The sequence below is a fragment of the Equus asinus genome, chromosome 6 (genome assembly GCF_041296235.1).
Source record: "Equus asinus isolate D_3611 breed Donkey chromosome 6, EquAss-T2T_v2, whole genome shotgun sequence".
NCBI classification, from domain to species: Eukaryota; Metazoa; Chordata; class Mammalia; order Perissodactyla; family Equidae; genus Equus; species Equus asinus.
This window is the reverse complement of record NC_091795.1, coordinates 57,040,011-57,065,338: the sequence shown is the minus strand read 5'-3', so window position 1 is coordinate 57,065,338 and position 25,328 is coordinate 57,040,011. Positions and strand designations below refer to the sequence as shown.

The following is a 25,328-nucleotide window of genomic DNA, read 5'->3' as shown; positions in this document are numbered from 1 at the left end:
ACTCGGGTCATGAATCAGCCTTTTGTCTAGCATATCCATGCTGTATACACTACCGCCTGTTAGTCACTTAGTAGCCTTTTCGGTTATCAGATTGACTGCTGCAGTATCACAGTGTCTGTGTTCAATAACCCTCATTTTACTTAGTAATGGCCCCAAAGCGCAAGCATAGTGATGCTGGCAATTCGGATATGCCAAAGAGAAGCCGTAAAGTGCTCCCTTTAAGCGAAAAGGTGAAAGCTGTTGACTTAATAAAGAAAAAATTCATATACTAAGGTTGCTTAGATCTATGGTAAGAATGAATTTTCTATCTGTGAAATTGTGAAGAAAGAAAAAGAAATTTGTACTAGTTTTGCTATCCTACCTCAAATAAGTATGTATAGAAAAAAAAGCATAGTATATATAGAGTTTGGTACTATCCGTGGTTTCAGACAGCCACTGGGAGTCTTGGAATGTATGCCCCATGGATAAGGGGGGACTATTATAGTATAATGAAGCCCTAAGTACCCAACTGATATGCACATTTTAAGGCTTTTTATAAACAATGCCAAATTTTTCTCTATAAAAAGTTTTATTGAGCCAGCCCCGGTGGCCTAGTAGTTAAGTTCAGCACGCTCTGCTTTGGTGGCCCAGGTTTGGTTCCTGGGCACAGAACCACACCACTCATCTGTCAGTAGCCATGCTGTGGCAGCAGCTCACATAGAAACTAGAAGAACTTACAACTAAAAACTACAGCTATGTACCGGGGCTTTGGGGAGAAAAAAAAGAGAGAGAGAGAGAGAGGAAGATTTACAACAGATGCTTTCCTAGAAAAAAAAAAAAGAGTCATTTAAGAAAAGAAAATGTTTTTAATGAGGGGCCAGCTCCATGGCCGAGTGATTAAGTACACACCCTCTGCTTTGGTGGCCCAGGGTTTCACTGGTTTGGATCCTGGCCACAGACATGGCACCACTCATCAAGCCATGCTGAGGCAGCATCCCACACAGCACAACCAGAAGGACCTACAACTAGAATACACAGCTATGTACTGGGGAGCTTTGGGGAGAACAAGAAGAAGAAGGAAAAAAAGATTGGCAACAGCTGTTAGCTGAGGTGCCAATCTTTTAAAAAAAAGAAAATTTTTATTGATTTATACTCCTACCTGCTATGTATGAGTTTTACACTATCTTCATTTTTATATTGTTAAATTTTATAGCTTCTGCATCCCATATTATACATATATTGGTGATAGTAAGGGAAAATGATAGAAAAAATAAGGCGCAGTAACTTTTGTTGCAACATGACAGTAGCTTTAATCTAGCACGGTAATGCCTACCAACTTGGTGTAGCTTCCTGGTTCAGTGTGTTAGGAAAACTATGAGAACACATGCGGACGCTGGGGAAAACTGCTAGGATTGATTAGCAATGTCTACCATAGGAAAAGGAGGGAGGATTGTTGGCATCCATGCCATTTAGTTTGCTGATTCTGCTTTAGCTTATATATATAACAGTATGCTTTTGTACCATTCTTTTGCTTAGTAGCCTTAAAAACCAATTTGGTTTGTTAAAAGGTGATAAGACATTTCTATTTACCTATAGATTCCCAATACCTGCTATTATACTGAACTTTTCTGGAAAATAATTTGCTCTTTTGAAATGAACTAAAAAATGTCAGTACATATGTAAAGAGAATGCTGCCACACCATCATTAGGGGAGCATGTGTGTCAGTTGTGTTCTTAGAAGCAGGAACGGATATCATTTGCCCAGTCACAGAGCCCTACCTCACTCCATGCAGGACCATGAATTTGCTGAAGTCAGTAATGTGGTTTGTGATCACGGAACAGAGAGAAGCTAACTGACTCACAATAAATCAAACCATACATCTTATCATTTTTAATGTCACATTTAAACTTACTGAGGTAACCTGCCATAAGAAAAGGATGTTTAAAAACCGACAGAAAGTACATAAGGTATTTAAGAACTGCTGTTTCATGAACCAATGCAATAGTAAATCCAGAAGGCATCTTGGAGGGCATTTAGACCAGGGGTCGGCAAACTATGATGCATGAGCCGAATCCAACCACTGCCTGTGTTTGTTAGTAAAGTTGTGCTGGAATACAGCCAGGTCCATCTGTTTACGTATTGTCTTACGGCTGCTTTTGCACATCAGCAGAGTTGAGAACTTGTGACAGACTGTATGGACCACAAAGCCTAAAACATTTACTGTCTGGCCCTTTATAGAAATAGGTTGCCAAACCCTGATTTAAACTTTTTTATTTTAGAGATGTGGAGATTGGGAATCACATAAGTCATGTAACTTGAGAAAACAGCTGGTAGAATTCCCCAAATCTCCAATATCAGGACCCAGAGCTACAGTCCCATAAGTTTTCTACAAGATAGAGAGGATTTTCACATCTTCTAGAAGTCCTGTGCTACCTTCTCAGGCAGGGCGTCATTCTCCCCTCCACCACTTTATGTGCTGACTGCAATGAGGACGGAATCAAAACTCTCTCCTGTGCTCACACAATGCTTCATGCATTCCTTCTTCACTCCATTTATCATGCTGAATTGTGATCATTTGCTTTTCCCACTAGACTGTGAGTTCGTTGGGGACAGGGACCATGCCATATTTGTCTTTGTAGCCCAGATGTCTAGCACAGATTATAGAATAGATCTCTAATAACTATTTGTTCAATGGTTTGCATTTGCCACCTCATCTTCTGTGGCTATTTTAAGATAAACTTCAACTATTGTAAAGATAAAATGCAAATGTTGTAGTTTATAATTTTCCACTCCTGACCAAGATCCCCCACTGAGACGCAGCAATAGGAGATGTCCAGAGCCAAACACTGTGATAGAAAGGTAACAAATCTCAAATCTTTTCACTGAATCTGCTAAGTAATGGCGCCAAACCTCAGAGCCAATCTTGACCTGTATTCCTGGCAAACAAACAAGAGCCTAATGTAAGTCAAGAGTAATAAGGATGGAGAAGAGATGAAAGATTGTTAGAATCAACAGGATATCATGGCTAATTAACTGTGCAGGGATGTTGAGAGTCTGTGACTCCCCAGATTCTGTCAAATTTCAGAATGCAGGAGGAAGAGCACATTGGATGAGGGCGGTATGGGTGGACAGAAGGCAGAAGGGGTGGGTGGAGGTGGATATGGTACAATCAAATGGGGAGCCTCAGTAGGCGTTGGAGTATATGAATCTGGAGCTTTTGTGCCAAATCTGGGTTTAGATGAAGTCATTCAAAGATTGATAGAGATTAAGAAAGCAAAGGATTAAGAGAAGAAACCTAGAGATCACCAAAAGTACAGACTGAACAAAATAAGAGGAACTCCCACTGAGAAGGATCATCTGGAGATGTGGGAGAAAGACGAAAGTGTGGTGTCCCAGAAACCTAGGGAAGAAAGGAGAAATGTCAAGTAAGAGGAGGGCAAAAAATGTATGATGCTTTGGATCTAGTGATTTGGAGATCTCTGAAACATTCCTGAGAGCAGTTTTAGTGCAGGAGTGGGATTGGAAGCCTGATACAATGAGTCAAAGAGTTAAGGAGAGGTAGAGAAGAGGCATTGAGAACATTTTACTCTTAAGAAGCTTAAATTGAGAGAAAGAAAGAGAAATGAGATGGTAACTGGAAAGTAGGTTTATATTCCATTGAATGGTTAGCGTCATTGATTATTAATTATCTGAAGGGAATCTACCAGGTGTCAGGATTATAGAGGGAAAGTGTATAAAAGTCAACTGGAAAAGGAGGCAGCAACAAGAGGGAGAGGAATTTCTCTCTGCGAGCCTAGGTCTCTTCATTTGTAGATGGAAATAATAATACCTTCCTCAGGGAGATGTTGGAGGTTTAAATGAAATAACATAATTAAAAATGTTTGGAGGGGCTGGCCCCATGGCTGAGTGGTTAAGTTCGCACGCTCTGCTGCAAGTGGCCCAGTGTTTTGTTGGTTCAAATCCTGGGCGTGGACATGGCACCGCTCATCAAACCACGCTGAGGCAGCGTCCCACATGCCACAACTAGAAGGACCCACAACCAAGAATATACAACTATGCACCGGGGGGTTTTGGGGAGAAAAAGGAAAAAAATAAAATCTTAAAAAAAAAAATGTTTTGAAAGTAGCAAAACACTATTTGAAAGCAGATTACTCTCTGTATTATCACCTCCAGTTTATTACCTTGACTCAATACCTGATTAGTCTGTCTTGGTGACTTAGTATTAGAATCTAGTTAGAATTAACCTTGCCATTGCAGCTCAGAAATCAGGACCCAAGTCCCTTTTCCTGACAGTTGGATATATTTTAATGCTTTGGATGCCAGATAACTTTTTTCTTTATTGTTGTAAGAACACTTAACCTGAGATCTACCCTCTTAAATTTGTAAGTGTACAATACAGTATTGTTGACTCTAGGGACAATGTTGTTCAGCAGATCTTTAGAACGTATTCATCTTGCTTAACTGAAACTTTATGCCAGTTGATTGGTAACTCTCCATTTCCTCCTCCCTCCAGCTTCTGACAACTACCATTCCACTCTTTGAGTCTATGAGTTTGACAATATTTTAGATACCTCAGATAAGTGGAATCATGCAGCATTAGTCTCTCTATGACTGGCATATTTACTTAGCATAATGTCCTCAAGTTTCCTCCATGTTGCTACATATGGCAGAATTTCCTTCTTTGTAAGACCAAATAATATTCCATTGTGTGTATACATCACATTTTCTTTATCCATTTATCCATCAACAGACATTTAGGTTGTTTCCCTATCTTGTCTACCATCAATAGTGCTGTAAGGAACGTAGGAATACTAATATCTCTGAAATCTTAATTTCAGCTGTTTTGGAGAAATACCCAGAAATAGGAGTGCTGGATCATATCCAGATTACTTATTTGATTCAGTTTATCAAATTAACTACCATGTGCAAAGTAAATCAAGAGTGCTACCACAGTACACATGTACAAGGGCACTGTCAACAGATGTTATGTGGATACCAATGTCTCAATCAATAGGCTGAGAGGTGCAAGTTATTAGCCTAATGATGCCCAGGACAGGTAAGGATTGGCTGATATTGGAGGCCAGACCAAACATCTGTTGGTTAAGATTCTCCATCTTCTTGAATCTAGAGTAGCAAAGATGTCCTGTGACAGAAATCACCAGAGCTGGAGTTTGGTGAAGGTCTTGTGCTCAATTTTTTGTGAGGTGGAAGTTAATTCTTAGCTCTGGTGTTATGAAGTAAAATTAAAAAGCCAAAATCAAAACAATATTCTTAAAATGAGAGTGCTGTAACTCCTGGTGAGAGAGCCAGGAAGGAAATCTTGATTGTGGGACCATTTTCTAAGGACTTAAATATAGATTGAAGCAACATAGAACCTAGATGATTATAGAAAATGCTTTACCAAGTTCAATTTTTTTCCCATTACACAAATTCAATTAAATCTGTTTGAACAAGAAAGAGTTATAAAAATAGTAATTATGCCCTACCATAATTATTTTCTTCTTTAGAATGAATAAGTTATAACAGAAGCAAGCAACACAATTAGCAGGCTTCATTACTGTTAATTTTCATTTTTTCATTTATACATTTACTTACTTATATCCTATCTCCTACCACAAAGGAGCTGAAGTGACTGTTGCTATTCATTTTGTGTGGTTTTATTCATAATTCATTACCCAGGAGACCTCAGTTCCTTGGTAATCAAATTTATGTTGAGTATTTTTGCCTCAAAAATTTGACTTAAATAGTAGATCAAAATCTCTTATGAAAGAACAACAGGGGAATATCCAAGTTCTACAAATCCTTCATAGAATACAACTCTAAATCCCAGGATGAGTCACACTCTCATGTCTGTTGGGGGTGGGGATCTGGGGCTTTAAATAAAACAACTAAAACAATAAATGACCAGCAAATCCCACCGTCAGGGACAATGAGAAACTGAAAATCAAAGTGTTTTCAGACAATTCCCACCTCCTCTCTCAATCCTTCTTTGTGTCCTCTGTCTGCTCCAGCCTGTATTTTGCTCTGCTGTAAGCAGATCACCCTGTTTGCGGTCAGCTTTCAAGCTCCTGGAAATTAACTCTGAGCTGGAACACAATTCTGCCTGATCTGATCTTAGTTCAGGTCACGTGTTTCCCCCCATATACACCTACGAATGTTTAAGAAAAAGCACAAAATAAATACTTACTTCCTTATTAACAGTAAAAACATTTGGGGGCCGGCCCGGTGGGGCAGCGGTTAAGTTCGCACATTCTGCTTCTTGGCGGCCCGGGGTTCGCCGGTTCGGATCCTGGGTGCAGACATTGCACCACTTGGCAAGCCATGCTGTGGCAGGTGTCCCACATATAAAGTAGAGGAAGATGGGCATGCATGTTAGCTCAGGGCCAGGCTTCCTCAGCAAAAAAGAGGAAGACTGGCAGTAGTTAGCTCAGGGCTAATCTGCCTCAAAAAAAAAAAGGAAACATTTGATTTGCTTTCAAGTGATTAACCAACTACATAGAGCCAGTCACTCCCAGTGATAGCACTGGAAATGAGCATTTGATGGGTGAGAACACCAGACCGGTGACGATCTTTTCTGATGAAAATCGCTTTAAAGTTGGTTTTGTTTTTAATATGAAAGTAGAGCAGCATTTTGTGACATAATTGGCGGATGATGATCTCTGTGTGGGTATACGCACGCAGTTATCTGTATACTCCCGTTTGCAGTGTGCACAGGAAAGGGGTGGAAGAACACACCTCCAAGGGCGGCACCATCTAAGAGTGGGCTGGAGGGGGTGAAGGGGAGCTTTCACTCTCTGCTTCCTATACTTACATCCTGTAAAAATGCGAATTTCTACAATGGGCAGGTATTACTGTTTTAGTTAATAATTTAAGGAATAAAAATATGATTATTTCTAATAAGCAATAGCACCCCCACTGATTTGAATTCTTTTTTTATATTTTTCACAGTGTTGTTTTCAATGGAATGATTTACGATACGTTTTGGGTTTTGTCCTACTGAATAAGCGATTGAAAATAAACAAAAAGAAAACATTTATCCAAATGATTCTTGTATACAAATCCTCTAAGTTTGTTTATCTTAGCTCAAGATTCTGATTAAACACTTACAATTTAGTCCAGTTTCTGTGACTAGGATGATAACCCTTTAATATTGTTACTGAAGATCTTATACCAATCACTCACTCAACAAGCCTACTGAGCTCCTTCTCCTTGTCAGCCTCGGGCTAGGCGCTAAGGTTAGAGGTGCGCAGACATGAGCCTCCTTCAGGTGCACAAGCTAGTCTTTATTGCCTGCTTTCCATGCCCTAGGCCCTGTGTTTGGTGCTTTATATGTATTATAACTTCTTTCATCTTTGTAACATCCCTATATAGTAGATATATCATTAACCCCATTTTACAAATGAAGACACTGAGACACACAGAGATTAAGTAACTTGCCCAAGGCTGCACAGCTAGGGACTAAGGTAGCAGTCATTTGAATACCAGAGGGCTGGCTCAGGCTCTGATTCAACAGCCCATGCTTTGAAACCATGACTTCATAGTGCCTTCCAGATGATAAGGTCAGTGTAATCTAGTAGGAGGAGTTTTACATGTAAATATTTAACTATATTTTCAATATTGGCACAACCTGAATTTCTAACAATAGGATGTTGATTAAGTGCGATAGATTCTACCCATACAATGCCAGACGTGAGGGACATTTTAGATGATGATGTAGATACAGATCTATTGACATAAAAGCAAATTCTCTTCATATTATTGAGCAGAAAAGATTATAACAGTACTGATAGTGTGATTAAAGTTTGTTTAAAACTATATAATTAAAATCCAAAGCTGGACTCATAAAAAGCATGCAGGTCTAAAGTAGGCTACTAAGCAGTTCGGGTCAGAATATTGGGGAGCAATCACTGATCACTGTGCTCTCCCCCGCTGAGCTGGGTAAGGCCTCCCTGTCTGCTCCACACAGAGCCCCAGGCAGCCACTACCGGTCAATCCCAGGTGGCCCTCGAGTGAATCCTCTTTGTCCTTTGACTATTTGCTATCGTTGATTCCACTGCCTGAATCTATTCATCAAGTATTTTTCCTTGATCGTTCCCATCCTTCTCTCTCAACTCTTTCTCTTGTCTAAACTCTGTGTCTGTCTATCCTTTTTGTACATTCTTCCTGTCCTCCGCTTGTACACTGGATCCTGGTTTTCTACTGCAATTATCACTTTTTTTCTATAAAATAACCTTTTTCTTTTCTGTGAGCTCACTTCCCTAAGCATACAAATCTGTTCTAATATCTACGATCGTTTTTTAAAAGGTTTTCTCTAGACCCCACATTCCTCTCCAGCTCCTGCCCTTTATACACATCTCCTGGATAAAGCTGTCGATACTGAACCCTCCTATTTCCTCTTCGCCCCCTCCCGGCAGGCTCTGCTCTCCACCCTTCCCTATAACCTGGCTCCACCAGGCCTCCTTGCTCTCCCTCTTACCAATCCAGGGATCAGTTCTCAGGCCTCATGTTAGTCAAACCCTCAGCAGCCTGTGAGACTGTTGAGACTCCTGTTTTCTTGAAACGCTTTCTTCACTGGGTTTCTACGACACCATCATCTCCTGGTCTTCTTCCTGCCCCTCTGCTGTCTTCTCTATTCTGCTGGCCGCTTCTCTTTCTGTCCACTTGTCTTCTCTGTCTCCATTCATTCCCCATGTGTTGCCGTCTAGCCCCATAGTATTAACATCATCTATGGGCCAGTGAGTTCCCAATTTATAACCCCAAGTTCAATCTCTTCCTAAATTCCAGACTCATATATCCTGTTGTTCACTTGGGTATCTAAAAGATGCCTCATGCTTAACATGTCCAAAACAGAACACTTATTTCCACCCTGTGGCTGGGACTGCTAACTGCCCTCAGTAACCATTCTCCCCTTCTACTGTAATACGAGGGATTTTTACTGGATGCATAGCCACTCAGAATAGAGCCGATATTGCCTATATTTCTCAACCTTTTTTGTAGCTGACTTCTGGCTAGTGAGATGTAATCAGAAGTATTGTGTGGCAGCTTCTGGAAAACCTTCTTAAAATACTAGACACACATTCTTTTTCCTTCCTTTGCCTTTCCTCCATCCTGCAGCCTAGACTACAGGTGTGATGGGGGGAGCTCTGGTGTCCATTTTGGGTGATGAGGAATAAGATAACATCCCAGATGTAGCGGTGAGCTGGAAAGGTCTCTGAGAGTCATGGAGTAGCCACACCAGTCCTAGACTCCCCTCCTGCAGGCTTCCTTTACATGATAGACAAGTAAACCTCTGCTTTGTTCTGGCCGCTATCACTATGTCCTGCAGCTGAATATAACCCTAACCAATGCGTTTATCTATGTCTTTCATAATTTGTCTTTTATCTATTAGAAAACAATCCTCCTTTCACATGCTCTGCAGTTTGAAATATTTTGGAAGTAAAGGAAAACTTTTCTTGTACATCATTCACTAAATGTATAAAGCTGGTAGAAAACGTGATCCGCTTTTACACAAATTTGTTCAACAAATAAATTTTCTAGAATATATTTGTATCGAATGAAGATTTATGGTTACTTCCATTTTCTCAGGTTTTTAATGAGTTCTAATAAAAACCCATTTATGCTACCAAGATTATACTCCTCTCCAAATGGATGATTTGTCATCATCTGATATTTTGTGCTGGTTTGAGCACTTTCATGTATGACAGGCCTGAAATAAAATACAACCTTCTCAATGCATAAAATCATGTCCAAATGTGAGTTGTCTCAGGCTAGAATATGTGGAATCTAAAATAAAATAAAAAGGTCAAAAAGCAATGTCTACTTAGTTTATGGTAAAAGCTCAATAAGCATTTGCTGAATGAATGAATGAGTAAACAAAGAAATGGCGTATTCCCCTATAATTCTTCAACTATATAAAGTTACTGTGGTGATTTTTAAATGAGTTCACTTGACACTCCTCTCACTAAAAGTGGGCTCTAATTCCCCTCCCCTGAATATGGGCCAGACTTTGTGACTGGCTTCTAAGGATAGAATGCAGTGGAGGTGACACTGAGTGTCTTCCAAGACTAGGTTAGAATAGACAATGCAGCTTCTGCCTGGCTCTCTCCCTCTCCTTCACGTACCTTTGGATCCCTGAGCCGACACACATGTGAGAAGTCCAGCTACTCTGCAGCCGCCATGCTGGACAGGCCAAGATGGCATGGAGAGAGATGCCTGTGAAGCCCCAGCTGTTCCAGACCCCAGCTGACTGAGTTTTCTCAGGATCACCTGCCACACCTGTGACAGAGCCGTCCAGTTGTTCCAGTCCACAGCCTTGGAGCTACCTTCTATGTGGAGTGTGACAGAGATGAGATCTCCCTGCCAAGCTCTGACCAAATTTAGACTTGTAAGCAGGATAAATATTGTTTTAAGCCTCTAGGTTTGAGGGTAGTTTGAACAGCAACCATAGTAATGGGAACATTTTCTATTAGCATGTTGACTCCATATGTTGCCGTGAGAATATTATTGCTTGATTGCTGTGGAGAACATTATGACCCTTCAGCGCATCCCCTTTCTGGATAACTCTCTCTGTGGCAAGGGGGCATTCTCGCAGTCACCTACTATGCTCTGGCCGTTAGTTAGAAAGGGCTTCACTTCCTTCACCTTTCCTGAATCTGGGGGATATATCAGAAATGTTGCCTTCCAAAATCAAAGCAAATAAAATCACCTCTTTCAAAACAAACTGCCTTAAGATATGGTTTGCAAATATACTACAATAAGTGATAGGTTTTTCCTTGTCTCTGATCTAGAAACAAGAAGAGACTGGAATGTGTTTCAGTATAATCCAGGTTATCCTCAGGACAGGAAGAAACTAACTGTAAAGAAAACCATAGCCTCGTTAACCTGTCCTAGGCAATGACGTATAAGTGAAAATCAGTGGGTAGTGTAGAGTTTGTAAAAAGGCCATCCGTATTACCACTTCAATGTTTTCTAGGGAAGAAGGTACTATCGTTGTATAGTCTCTAGGCTGAAATATGCCTAGACTGAAGAAAGAGCAATCTAATTCCATCTCATGAGCACTCTTCCTCAATTGGAAAATTCTTGCTTAAATGGATGATATATTTGACAAATACGGTGCCCAATATAAGTGAATACATGGTGTTCTATTGTATAAATTGATCATTTCAGAGAAAGCTTTTAAGATCAATTTCCTAGACCACTGAAGACCACTGGCGTCCCCACAGATGTAATGATGCCTCATAGGATTCTACAGGAAGCTGCTAGTTTCTTTCTTTGATGCAAGTTTAGCTATAGCAGGAAACAGTGTGTAATTAGAAGAGGCTTCCAAACACTAGTCCTCATCTGGATGATTGACAGGACCAAACAGTGCTTTCTAGACCCGATGTCAGGGAGTCTAGTTTCTTTCACAGTAGGACCCATCTTCTGGCTTTAGCTTCATGGCTGTAACTTCTGAGGCCTCAGACTTTTAATTCTGTTTAAATGCAAACATATCACTCTTGGTGAGTTTCGGTTTATATGCCTCGTTTGAGCAGTCTCATCTAAAAGTCATTTGGAAAACTAAATATGACAGCCATCTAGTATCTAAGTAGCTTTCAATTCAAAAGAGGGATGTGTAATATAATTAATTGCATTTTTATTCTGGTGACTAGACATTCTTTGATCATTTCATTAATAGTGTCAGAGAAGTTGAACATATCTTAGAATGCAATATTAAAATTATGTAGAATTTTACCTTAAAAGGGGGATCATTAAGCATCTCTCAACCTCTTCCATTAAATCTTTTTCTCTCTTCTCCCTTCATGCTCTAATCCTTCTTTCACTTTGTCACCTCCCACTAGATAGGCAACTTGAATATATTGATGATGTCCTTTTATTTGTCTAAGATTCATTAAGCTGTTAATAAATTAGACTTCTTTAGGAAAAATACAACAGTTGTAAGTCATTCAACAAGAGCACATTACTTAAATGTTTTGTTATTAGGATGATAACACTACACTTGATTTTAGTTTTCAAAGCTTAGGCAGAAAAACATTTATTGGGATTTAGAGATGAGGTGTTTTTTTGTTTTTTTGCTGAGGAAGATTTGCCCTGAGCTAACATCTGTGCCAATCTTCTTCCTCCATTTTGTATGTGGGTCACCGCCACAGCATGGCTACTGATGAGTGGTGTAGGTCTGCACCCAGGAACTGAAACTGTCCATTGCAGCAGAGCATGCCAAACTTAACCACTAGGCCATGGGGCTGGCCTCCAGCAATGACTTTTTTTTTACCACCTGCAAAAAATTATTAATGTTACAAAGATACATATTTTTTTCTCTACCTTCTACTTTGTTCTTTATTTTTGTAAAAGAAGGAAGTAAGCTAGCATATATTTTCGTGATTATAGAAAGGAGAATATTTTGATAGGTAATGGCTGTTTTCTGAATCACTATATCACAGACTGAAATTTATGATCGTTTAACACATGAGTGCTGGAAAAATATTCAGAGTATAATATTCAAGTACCATTTGCAGGTGGCCACTTATGAATGGAAACATTACAATGGCATTCTCATCTCCTATCATGAGCCTCCCTATGAACTGAGTCACATACTTGAATTTAAAGATAAAGCATTCTCCTAAGGGAAAATGAGAATCCAAAAAGAATAACAATTTTTTTAAACCCTGGGAAGTTCAAAAGATAAGCCATTTCCCTAACTATGTGATATACTCATAAGGAAGAGATTCACTATTTTGATTTCTCATCAGATATTTAAAGGCATTCTGAAAGCCCCTGTCTGCAGGGTTAACAAAGTAGTGCAATATACTCTGTCACAGACAATCCCTTTAAAACACAGCCCAACAGTCGTCTTTCCACTAAAATTAAATTTTTGTTTCTGGTTTCTCACCTATTGAATCTCTTGCTTTTCCAGTGGTTCTTGTGTCATTAGCTGCCTCTGCATTCTGCCTTCAAACTATTATTTTGATTCAATTCCACACCAATTATTTTAAAGTGATTGTCAGGGAAACACATCATGAATTTGTCTTTCTAGCCTGTGCTTGCACCTCTCTCCCAGGCTTTCCCTAGACTGGCCTGGCCTGGGAGAGCCCATGCGCCTTCTCCACCAGCAGCTGTAGGAAAGCACTGAGCAGGTCGGAGCCTGCCGCCCACCACTCAAACAAGGATCCAACCCTCCAACCTGGAGCTGCCCTTGCCCAGGTGCACATGAGAGCTCTCAGTCCCAAAGTTCAAGAGTTCAAGGTCACTGACAGGATGGTCACAAAGGAGACCGCTGCCCTAAAGATACGTTTCTATGACCTCGGAATGTTGCCTGCCTCCCTTTAGCACAAAAGATATCTAACAAAGTCAGTTGTAAAGCAAAACTCCATAAATAAATCTCTAACTACCCCCAATAATTTCCATTTTAAAATCAAAGAAAATGTATCAGCAAGAAGAAAAAAACCTCACAGCTTTATGTGTTTATATATCACTTTGTTGTCAACATGATTTAAAGTGATTTGTAAGAATATGTAAAGCTATAACAAGAAAGCGTATGTTTAAAAGTAAAAAAGGATGAAAAACAAGGGTGGGGACATAAAATAGAGCCAGGAACAAGGCTTAAAAAAATGTCTGAAATAATGGCCTCTGCTCTTGGGTGGGTCACAGTTTGGCTCTTGTAGCCTTCTATCAGCTAAGGGCATCACCCCAAAAACTCAATTTGCTTATGAGCATTTTGGAGGGAGGTGGAGAGGTCAGGGTGGGGGGTGAAAATACAGGGTGAATATACTGGCCAACTCACTTTTCATTTGGCTTTGTGTAGGAGTAGATTTTAACATATCTGGAATAGCAAATGTCCTAGATTGTGAGTCCTTAAAGCAGCCTTCCTCAAATATTGTTCTTCTGAGACAAGGCGCTCGTAAATATTGGAAGGCATTGACTTCAGAATTGAGGCAGGCTTGGCTTGCCAAGAACAGAACCTTAAAGATGTATAAAACTGCTGTCTCTCTCCTCCCTTTTAGAGTCAGACAGTGCAAAGATTGATCTATTCTTGCTGTCTCCATTTCCTCACTTCCCCCTCACTCCTAAAACCATTCCAATCTGGCTTCCACCCCCACCTCTTCACTGAAGCTGATCCTGCTAAGATCCCCAAAGCACTTTTCAGTTCATATTTTATTTGGGTCTCAGCAGCATTTGGCATTTGACTTTGTCTCCTTGAAACATGCCGTGGCTGTCGTTTTCCTAACACCACACTTCATGGTTATTTCCCTCTTCTCTGGTCATTCCTTCTACCTGTCCTCTGTCTGCTTCTCCCTTTCCAGCTGACCCTTCAATGCTGCTGTTCCTTGGGATTCTGTTCTAGTGCTGAGAAGAACTCTAGATCTGAGAGAGTCCACAAAACTATCGCTATCATACAGACTAGCAAAAAGTATTTATAATCTGTATCCCATATAATCTGTATCCCATCCCATACAAGAATGTCATGAAGTTCTTGTTAACTGAATACCAGCAGTAGTCGGCATGGCGTATTGCCTTGCTCTACCTCTATTCCAAGCTCCTTCTTGTGCCTTTCCTTTACTGCAGACTCTGGAGAGCTAGGAGCTATGTTTCCCTGACTCCCTTGCCACTAGAGTTTCGAGTGTGATTTAGGTTTCATCAATTGGAAGTCCTCATGTGCACTTTGAGGTTGGAACTGAGTTAGGGAGAGAAGCAGCAGTGCCTCAGTCATCCATTTAGCTGCTGTGAGGATCTAGCACACGTCGCGTGGCTCTGGAGCCAACAGTTCTGGCGGGGGCTTCCTGGTGCCCAGACTGCAGTTGGGATAGTGTGTTCATAAGTGCAGTGATTTTGGTGGCAGCTTCCTGATTGCCAGCAGTTCCCCTAATGGGCTTATCAGAAAAAAATTTGTCCAGGGCTCAGAAATGGGGATTAGAGGGTATCTTTCAGGGAAGCTCTGGGTATTGTCTCGTGGAACTTCCAGGAATGTTTTGATTCCATACGGATGTGCGCCTTTGATCAATTGTCTATTGACTAGGCTGTTTTACAGCTCGGTAAGATAGAAATTTACTTATAGCACACTATAGAAATGCAAATACTTCTTGTCCATAGGAAAGCAAATTAATTGTTTTCTGGTAGATATAAAATTGACTTTTGCCCTTAAGAAAAGCTAACCCCAAACATTACTTTTTTATTGCCCTAAAGCTACATTAATATGGGACTACTAGCCACATGTGGTTATTGAGCACACGTAATGTGCCAATTTTGAATTGAGATATGTTGTAAGTATAAAATACACACCAGATTCCAAAGATTCAATATAAAAATGTACATAAAGTATCTCATTAATTTTATTTATTGTTTATGTAGATTATATCTTGAAGTAATATTTTGGATATATTGGACTAAATAAAATATATTATTAAAATTAATTTCACCTATTTAGTTTTACTTTTTTAAATGTGGCTCCTAGAAAACTTTAAGTTACACATAGATTCACATTGCAGTACTGTTGGACACTGCTGCTGTATAGAATTTTAACCAGGTTTGCATCTATTGGCAAGGTGAGTTCAGCATTCCTGATTGTATGTGTGTATTCACACACACACACACACACACGTCTAAATTCCCCTTTGAACCAGACATAACATCTTCCAAGTTCCCTCATTAATTAATGCATTAAGTAGAAATCTTTGACACGTCATTTTACATTTGCATGGGAGTCACACTTTTAACATTTTATACTTTAGCAGCCAATTCTACAGAGTTGCTCAACAGGCCCAATCTAAATCTGTTCTTCCAGCCCTTCCAGCGATTTTGTCAAGACCTAATTCCCTACATGAAATTCCATTCTAAAATAGCTAAGGTGGTTTTCATGCCCTGCTCCTGCACCCTGACTGATACAATAGCTAAAAATTATTGAGTGTTTACTATTTTCTAGATACTGTGTTAAACACTTTACAAAGATTATCCCATTTAATCTTCATAACAGCTCTATGAGGTAGGCAACATACTCTCCATTTTACAGATGAGGCACTGAGAGTTTAAGAAATGTGCCCAAGATGACCGGTTAGGAAGTGGTGGCTGGATTCACATCCAAGCAGAATGATCCCAAAGTCCACTTCTGTGACCACTGTGCCAGCATCTATTTTCTGTCCACTAAATGAAACAGAAAGAAGAGGTATCTGTGACTTTGTTGAGCTGGAAACTGTGGTGTGGCAGAGCAGCTAGAGGTTTCAGTCCTGCCTTCACCTCTTCTGCCTTCTCTGCCCCCAGGCCCTTTGATTCATTTGGCTGGTTCTCAGGATCCTGGGCATAGCTCATGCCTGGGTAGCTCTTCCAGATTCTCTCCCACCTGAGGAGGTTGAATGGCGTGCCATTTCCCACTGCAGCCTGAGAAGCAGTACTCCCAAGACCAAGGGGTTTTACGGGTGGAATTGCACTGGAAGTGTGTGAGCTTGAGGCTCACAGAGCTTGCTAAACAGGCTGTCTACCATCTTTGGCAAAGGCAGAGAAGAATTACGCTGTAATACTGCCATTCAGGGCCTACTGTGTGTCCGATGTTGCATTAGGAAATTTACTTGCATTCACTTTGATCCTTTCAATAACTCCGTGAGGTGAGCATTATTATCCCCATTTTAAAGATGAGGAATCTGGTCTCAGGTTAATTATGGATGTCTGGGGATTCCCTTGATTATCACTGAACTCTTCACTGATCATGGGCTACATATCTGACAGAAATTTTAGACATTATATCAAAATACCATTTAAATACTTGTATTGATAATAAAGTATATCATATTATTTGTCCACGTGTAACTGAATAACGAAACTTGCTAAAGAAAGGAGAATAGCAAAAATATTATGTAGTATCCTTCCATTATTAATGCTACTTTGAAAGCTTGAAATGGGCAGGCAACTCAATATTTTCCAGTGTGCACAACGTTAGCTTTTAATTCATTAGCTGTCTTTCCCTCCTGTCTGCTTTCTCGCTATGGTCTACATTTTATACTGGTACTGCAAAGATATCCGAAAGGATTATGCCGCCCCACTTTAGTCCCAGGAAATAGAACTGATATGAATTATTAATAGTATTGGCTTTCTAGTGCTTTAATTTCATCTCTTTGTTTCAGAGACGGATATTAGTTAAATGGAATTTTTTATCAGCCCAGGCTCGTACTACATTTTGTAGGAAACACTAACTGACTTAAGTTATAGAAAAGACCATCCTGTGTTGATTTCTACTCCTGCATATGATGGATTCTCCATACATTCCACTCCCCTATGTCCTTGCTCACTGATAGGTTAATAGGGGAGTTTTCAAACTGAGTTCTACAGAGCCCTTGAGAGTCCCCAGAGATGCTCAAGGTGCAGCTGTAGGGGAGAAAGGCCTGAGGGGGAGGTTCTGCACCCCGCCCCCCAACCATTCCCTTGCTTCAGAGAAGCACTTCACTTCTGTCATAAGCATTAAACTTTCGTGCAAGATTAATGTTGGAAGAAAGGATTCTTCTCTTTAAAAAGCTTAAAAATCCTGAAATAATTCAACAAATATAGTTGTAGTTGTTTCTACATCTTTGGGATGCTACGAAAAATGTCTAAAGGTTTTTATTCGATAATCACAATATCTCTGAGCATGTACAATCAACCGTGCACTGAACTTCACTGAGACACGGCCTGTCTGGTGACTGGTTTCGCAGGAGGAACTTGGCCCTCCTGTGGTGTAGTAATCGTTACCCTGAACTCTGGATGAAGCAGTTACCATGCTTATTGATATAACGAGTAAACTCACAATCACAAGAAATGCGGTAAAATTTGGGGGCTAGCAAAAATAATTCAATTCCATGAATAAACTTGGTTCACATGCTTATATTCAGGTTATTAGGTCAGATCCATAGGTCTCCAAGTTCCTTTAAAAAGATTACTTGTGTTATTTCATAAGAGACTGCCATGAGTAAAATATTTTATCATTTTCCGTAATAAGAGCAACTATTTCTTTACCTTTCAAAGAGTGTAAAAAAATAAAAGGGTTTTTTTCCCTGTGAGATAAACGCAGAGTTAATAGGTCATGCTCAGAGTTCCTTTCTATGTGTGGACCATGTAGGACCCTAGAAACGCCTGCTCCTGTCATGTGTGGAAGCTGTAGACCTGCAGAAGGCAGGCAGGTGGCAAAGACTATTCATTCAGCGTATATTTATTGAGTGCCTGCTATCTCCGGGCATCATGCTAGATGTTGGGGATACAATAATGAGAAAGGTTCTGACCCTGCCTTCTTAGAATTTGCATTCTAATCTGGAGGAGGCATGTAGTGAATACACAAACAATTACATAAACAGAGCAATTATAGAATGTGATAATTCCCATGATGCACCCATAGGGTGGGGGCGGGGCCCTATTTAGACAGAGGCAGTCGAAGAAGGGTCTCTGGCAGGGCAAAACTCAAGTGCATTTTAGAAGGCCACAGCTGGCCTCTTTGCTGGCTGCCACGGCCATAAATGTGTGGCACTTATTGTATTTGATAGCTAAATGTGTGCCATCTGCACCCAAGAATTAGAGAGAATCCTATGGGAACCCTGAGGGGACCTACAGTTGGTGACTGCCTGAATAGGACTGAAAAACAGCACAGATAATTTATTAAATGAATGTATTTTTCCTTGGTCATTTAACATTTATTGGCACTAGGTTTTATTCATTTTTTAATGCATAGATGACCTGAAGAATACTTAAAAATAAAACATGCAAGATCACTGTCCTTGGCCATTCTCTAAAAAATTATTTTCACAACTGTATATAATCCTCATCAAACACGTAAGAAATGCATCTATAATGTAATTCCTTCTTATATTATTAGTTTATAATTGTTAAAGGCAACATGATTTTGGTAAAAGAATTAAATTTTACAAAAATCAGTTTCATTTTCAAAATCTCTACAATAAGGCATTTAAAATATACTAGAGTGAAGGGAGAACACAGTTATCAAGTAACATGACCTCTATAGATAGAATTTTCCAATTTACATTCTTGCTCTTTCCTTTTTACTAGTTGAACCTTCTTATTTATTTATTTATTTTTGGTGAGGAAGATTGGTCCCGAGCTAACGTCTGTGCCCATCTTCCTCATTTTGTATGTGGGATGCTCCCACAGCATGGCTTGATGAGCGGTGCATAAGTCTGCACCCAGGAACCAAACCTGTGAACCCTGGGCCACCAAAGTGGAGCACATGAACCCAACCAGTATGCCACTGGGCTGGCCCCTTATTTTTTGTTTTTTAAAACCGATCAGTGGATCACGTTTCTTAAATAAAAATATGAGAAAGGTATACACACACAAAGCAGATTCAGATTTACAGCAGGAATATTAGACTTCAGTCTCTTTCAAGAAAATATAATTTACCCATCCATCCAACCATCCCTTCAATATTTACTGAGTCTACTCAACTAATAGGTAAAACATGCTAGAGCTAGAGCCGTGTATTATGATAGTGCTGGCCCCCTGGCTGGGCGAACACTGTTCGTAATTCTTTCTCTGCATAGTGACTGTAGCAATTCTCTGCAAGGCATGTAAGTAGCCAAAATGTGGCTAGATAGCCTAAAGTAAGGAGCAATTTGAAACTATCCAGCCAATGTGATAAAAATTGACCAACAGAATAAATTCTGGAAAAATACATGGGGTGGTTTACTTAGGAACCCAAAAGAAAAGAAAAATAATTATACTGCTGAGGAAGTTCAGTAAGGCATCCGATTACAACATAAGAGATCACTAGGTTCTCTATATGTCAGTTTAGAAACATGAGTATTAAAAGGCTCCTTGTTCAAAATAGCGAGAAAAATAGAACATATCTAAATATAAACTTATCAGGAAATATGCAAGACCTGAATTAAGCAAACTATAAAATTTTAATGAGGAACATAAAGACTCGAACAAAAGTAGGGAAGATTGTTACTCTTGATGACAGGATTAAATGCTGTCAGAATGTCCATTCTCTTTTAATTATTTTAAGATTTAAAACAGGATTCGAAGGGATTGGACGAAATTTTGCTAAAATCTAGTAGACTATTTGAGACAAACAAGCACATTTAGAAATAAAAATAATGAGGTTGGGGGGGAGTAGAGGGACTACTGGACATTGAAATATATTCTAAGGCTATAATAATTAAAATAGTTTGGTACGTGTTAGGGATTAACCAAAGATATCAGTGGAGCCAAAGAGAATGTCTAGAAAAAGATTCAGGCATGTACAGTCATGCGTTGCTTAACAACAGGGATATGTTCTGAGAAATGCATCGTAGGGCGATTTTGTCTTTGTGTGAACATCACAGAGTATACTCACACACACCTAGATGGGATAGCCTACTACCCACCTAGGCCATATGGTACCAATCTTATGGGACCACTGTCATATATGCAGGCCGTTATTGACTGAAATGTCATTATGTGGTGCATGACTGTGCACTGATTTAGTATACGATAATAGTTGTGCTGGGGAAAATGTCTAAGCACTCAAAATTGAGACATATTTTTCATATAATGCAACCACATAATTCCAGATGAATTAAACATTTAAATATAAAGGATAAAGCCATACTTTCAGTTAAAGATGCTACATTTTTAATATATGCATTTAGCTCTGTTCCCTTCTAGACCCCACTTAAGCAGGAATAAAATGGATTTCTTAAAAGGTTTAAATGCCCACAAGAAGAAAGAATGGGAGAGTAAGTCACAGCAACATAACTTGGGAGATTAGAAAGCAGATGAGCTGGTGGTAATGCAGACCTGATCTCTAAGTCTGCAGTGGGGCAGGCAGAGAAATGGCCCAAACACAGTGGAAACCCCCCAAGGCTCAGGCCCGATGGAAGTGGGTAGAAAGGTGGGGATAAAAAATAGGAGGACTGATTCACACTCTGTTTAATGAACAGTTATCCCCCACCCCACACTGGGAAGCAGCTGCCCTGCCCACCCAGCAGAAGCCAGAATCTCATGCTCTGGAGAGGGTCTTATAGGCACAGTTGAAAAAAGATACAGTGCTGAAATCGGAGGGATTGAGTGTAAGTTACACACTGGACATCAAGGGCTTAATCTTCTTCCCAGAGTTTCAGAAGACACACACAGCCAGATTTATACACTCTAGGCAGGATGCTAGATGTGTCTTCCCTGGAGGATCTGACAAGTCCCAGAGAAGCGATATAAAGATCCCCAAATCAGAGGCTCCCCAATGAAATAGTTCATTCAGTTCACTCTAGTAAACCTAAGACCAGCTCTGCAGCTGGCCAAAGAAAAGTCCATTCCAGACGGGGGGATGGGGAATCCCACGTTCTATCACTCACCCCAGGAAACACCTGATTGAATTGTTCCGCCTGCCCCTTGGATGGATTGGTCCCTCTTGAGAAGCCTTTGCACCAGGCATTGATCCCTGGCCCCACTGGTTCTGAGCATGCTTGCAAGACAGATGGCTAAGGAAGCACATTGCAATGCAAGCAGACATGTTTGCAGCCCCTGGCCATCTAGTCTAATCTCAAGGGCCCTCATTGCTCTTTAGCAGTTCTTTCATTTCAGTCAACATTTGTTAACTCCAATAGCAATAATTAGCACACTTTTCACTTTAATCCCTCAACTCTACCTTACCTCTTATTTTATTGAGAAAATGAAGGCTTTCTCATGTGAATGCCTCTTCATATCCAAATTGCTCTCCAATTTTTTTGACCCATTATCTTCTCCTCTGTACAGAGAAGGTGTGTCCTCTTTGTTTTCTAAACCTAATGAGTCTACCTATCTCATGATCTTGTTTCTTCCAACCTGCCCTGGGGCCTTGTCCCACCAATTCTCATTCCTTTGTCTTGCATCTTCAATTCATTCCCTTTGCCCACTTGTGTGAATCTGTCTAGTGGACACTGTGATGTGCCACTCAGAAGCCCTTTCAGGACTGAAGGACTTATTCCCTGGATGCTGGGAGTGCTCCTGGAAGGCTGCCCTCAGCCATCACCCCGCTTCAGGAATCGCCTCAGCAGAAGAAAATGACCTCACTAAAGGTCACACCTCCTTCTCGGGGCAGCTCTTCTCGAATGACTTCATGTGGGGGCTACAAGGACCCAGCCCTCTCACCTCAACTGGGGACAACTCTGAAGGGCCTTCCCAGCGTCAGAGCTCCTCGTGTGTTGGCTGAGGTCTTCCCTGAGACTACATCTCTATCCAACTTCTCCTTCTGTTCAATCTTCTCTCCTTTCCTTGCTTCACGTAGTTGTTAAACCTAAGAGAATCCCTAGGTACTAATCTCCATCTCAGAGTCTGTATCCCAGGGTACCCTCTCTATGACAGTATGTCTGTAAGTTATGGACGTTTAACAATTTGATAGGTAGTACCAAGCTGCCCTTCAAAAAAGCTGTACAAATTTGCATTTCCAACAATAAGGTAGAAAAGTACCTTTTTTCCCCACACCCTAACTGCCAATACTAGATATTATCAAACTTTCAAATCTTTGCCATTTCATAAGTAACAGCTAGTGTCTCATTCTTGCTTTATTTGTGTTTTTAAAATTATGAGTAAGAGTGAGAATATTTTCACATATTTGTTGGCCATTTTTATTTCTTTCCCTTTCATCTGCTTATGTTCTTTGTCTATTTTCCTATTGGATGGCCATCTTTTATATATTGATTTTTAAGTGCTCTTTGTATAGTAAGAAAATTGCAAATAAGTTTTCCAGTTTGCTGTTTGTTTTGGCTTTGCTTAAGACGTTTATTTGACCATTCAAAAGTTTTACGTTTTTTTTTTCAGTTAATGTTATCAATATTTTCCTATGCTTCTTGATTTCCAGTCATACTTAAACTAGCATTCCCCATTCTAAGATTTGAAAAATTCAATAGTATTTTCTGTAAAACTTAGCTCAAATGCCATTGCTCTCACAAAGATGTCGCTGAGTACCTTGACCAGGAGTTATCCCCCTAATTCCTCTCTCTCTTTATATAAATCACATTGCACATCACATTCTGCCTTATATTATAGATATTTTTAATATTCTCTAAACTCTTCTATTAGATTTTAAGTTACTCAAGGAAGGAACCCTATTTTAAGTATCTATATATGCACTCCAGTATCTTAACTGGTACTGTTGGATTTTGTGGTTCTCTTCCACACTAAGGGTGAGTGATAATATATATTTATATCTATCTATCTATCTATCTATCTATCTACTATCTATCCATATCCCATCCCAATCGCATCCTCGCTAATAAGCTATAAATTTGTGATCATTATTTTGTGGCTAAGAGAACTCTTGGTTCTACCATCTCCAGACCTGAGCCACACCTATCAAGGGCTGACTGCAAAAGCAGCACATGAAGAGTGAGGTCTTAGGGCTTGCCAAGTGACAGGTGACCAGAACATCCTAGGTAAGTAGACAGGTCAGGCAATATGGTTCCTAGCAACCAGATGGCGTGTGTGGAGCCATAGCACAAAGTCGCCCTCCCTCTCAGACACACACACACACAGAAACTCTGTAAACAGAGCTGAATCATCTAACAGCATGACCATTCTACCCCTACCAATGGCATAGAGTCCTCCTTTGCCACGGCTGGTGAAGAAGTTCTTGATAATGTTGAAACCAGCTACAGGTAAGTAGTCAGGCTCTCAACTAGTTAAATATACTGAGTTATCGGCTCAGTTGGATTAGTCATTGCAGCTCCTATGCCCACTAGTCCTAGTTCTGGATTCACTGGTTCCAATTCCTCTCTTCTCGTTCTCTCTTGAGCCCATTCAAATATGGCTTTCATTCCACCAAAACTCCTCTTGTCAAGGTCATCGGTGACCTCTGTGTTGCTAAACACAATGGTCATTTCTCAGTTCTCACGTTACTTGACCTGCCAGCAGTAGTGACCAGGCTGATCCCTTCCCGCTCCCAGAGGGCTTCATTTGACTCCCAGGACATAATGTTCTTCCAGTTTTTCTCCTGCCTCACTGGATGCTTTCTTCTCCTCCTTTGCTGGTTCTTCCTCTGCTTCCTGAGCTCTTAATATTGTGGTGCCATAAGGCACCGTCCTTAGACCTCTTTCCTTTTCTATCTATATTCACTTTCTTGGTGATCCCATCTAATCTCATGGCTTTCAATACTGTCTATCTGCAAGCAAATTTCAAATTTTATCTCTTCCAGCCAGATTCATAGATCCAACTGCCTACTCAACACCTCATTTAGATGTCTAATAGACATCTCAAACATAACATTCCAAAATTGAACTTCTGATCTTTCCCCCAAATCTGCTCTTCTCACAGTCTCTCCGTTTCAGTAAATGAAAACCATGTCCAAGTAGTTTTTCAAACGAAAAACCCTGGAGTCATCCTTCAGTCTTCTCTTTTTCTCACACCCACATCCAATCTGTCAGCAAATCTAGTGACTATACCTTCAAAATATATCCAGAATCTGATCACTTGTCACCACCACCACTGCTTCTACACTGGGCAAGTTACCTAACTCTTCTGTTCTCTCCTTCCTCATCAGTGACTTAGGAGTAATAACTGACTATAACTTACAGGGTTAATGTGTGGATTAAAGAAAATAGTCTATGTAAAGAACGAAGCACAGTGCTGAGCAAATAGTTGGTGCTCAATAAATGTTAGTTTTTATTATTTCTGGCCTTTGTTTTCTAGAAGGTTTCAAGGAGATTTGACTAGTAAAATTGAAGCCATCAGCTCCTTTTCATAATAACTGAATTTTGTTCTTCAACACATGCAATTTCCATTTTTAAGATTTCAACTAAATGGGTTGAAGAAAATAAAACATGTTACTGTACTCATGGCTTAGCTTCTGAAAAAGCAGAAAAGTGAAAATTCACCTTACCCAGTAAAACTGTCACAAATATGACAAAGAAAGCTTTGATTAACACAATGACAATTTGAATCATTGGAATTCTTCTCTAGCTTGATTAAGAGTAATTTTCAGCTATTTAGAAGACTGTAGCCTAGAAAATATTTTTAATTCAAGGTTATATGGGATTATTACATGTGATATTGCACAGCTGTCTACAGCACTAGCTTCACAACCTGAAAGAACTTTGAGGCTATGCGGAAACTCTTAGGGTGTTTCTACAGCGACAGCGTGCGGAACAACCATCACTTGTATAAAACGGCCTCATGTTATTAACCTGTAGTTGCACTTAATCTGTCATCTCGACTAATTATTAATAGGTAGAAAGGTGCTGGAAAATCCTTAACAGTATTATATGAGGTGTCAGCAATATTACAATAAACCTGAATTAGACAGGAAGCATCTCAGGTAAGTGCCCAAATGCATAGATTAGCTACATGGATATTGCTAATAGATTAAGAAAAACCGTTGCACCATGTAACCAGAAAAGTGGTTTCAGAACATTTAACTTGTCCCTTTAATGCAGTC

The 25,328-nt window shown here is 40.0% G+C and overlaps 1 protein-coding gene across 1 annotated transcript in view; it reads left to right on the top strand.

The window, feature by feature from the left end:
* ACYP2 (acylphosphatase 2) overlaps window positions 1–25,328 on the top strand; it is a 153,099-nt gene that overhangs the window by 126,750 nt on the left and 1,021 nt on the right. The window lies entirely within an intron of this gene.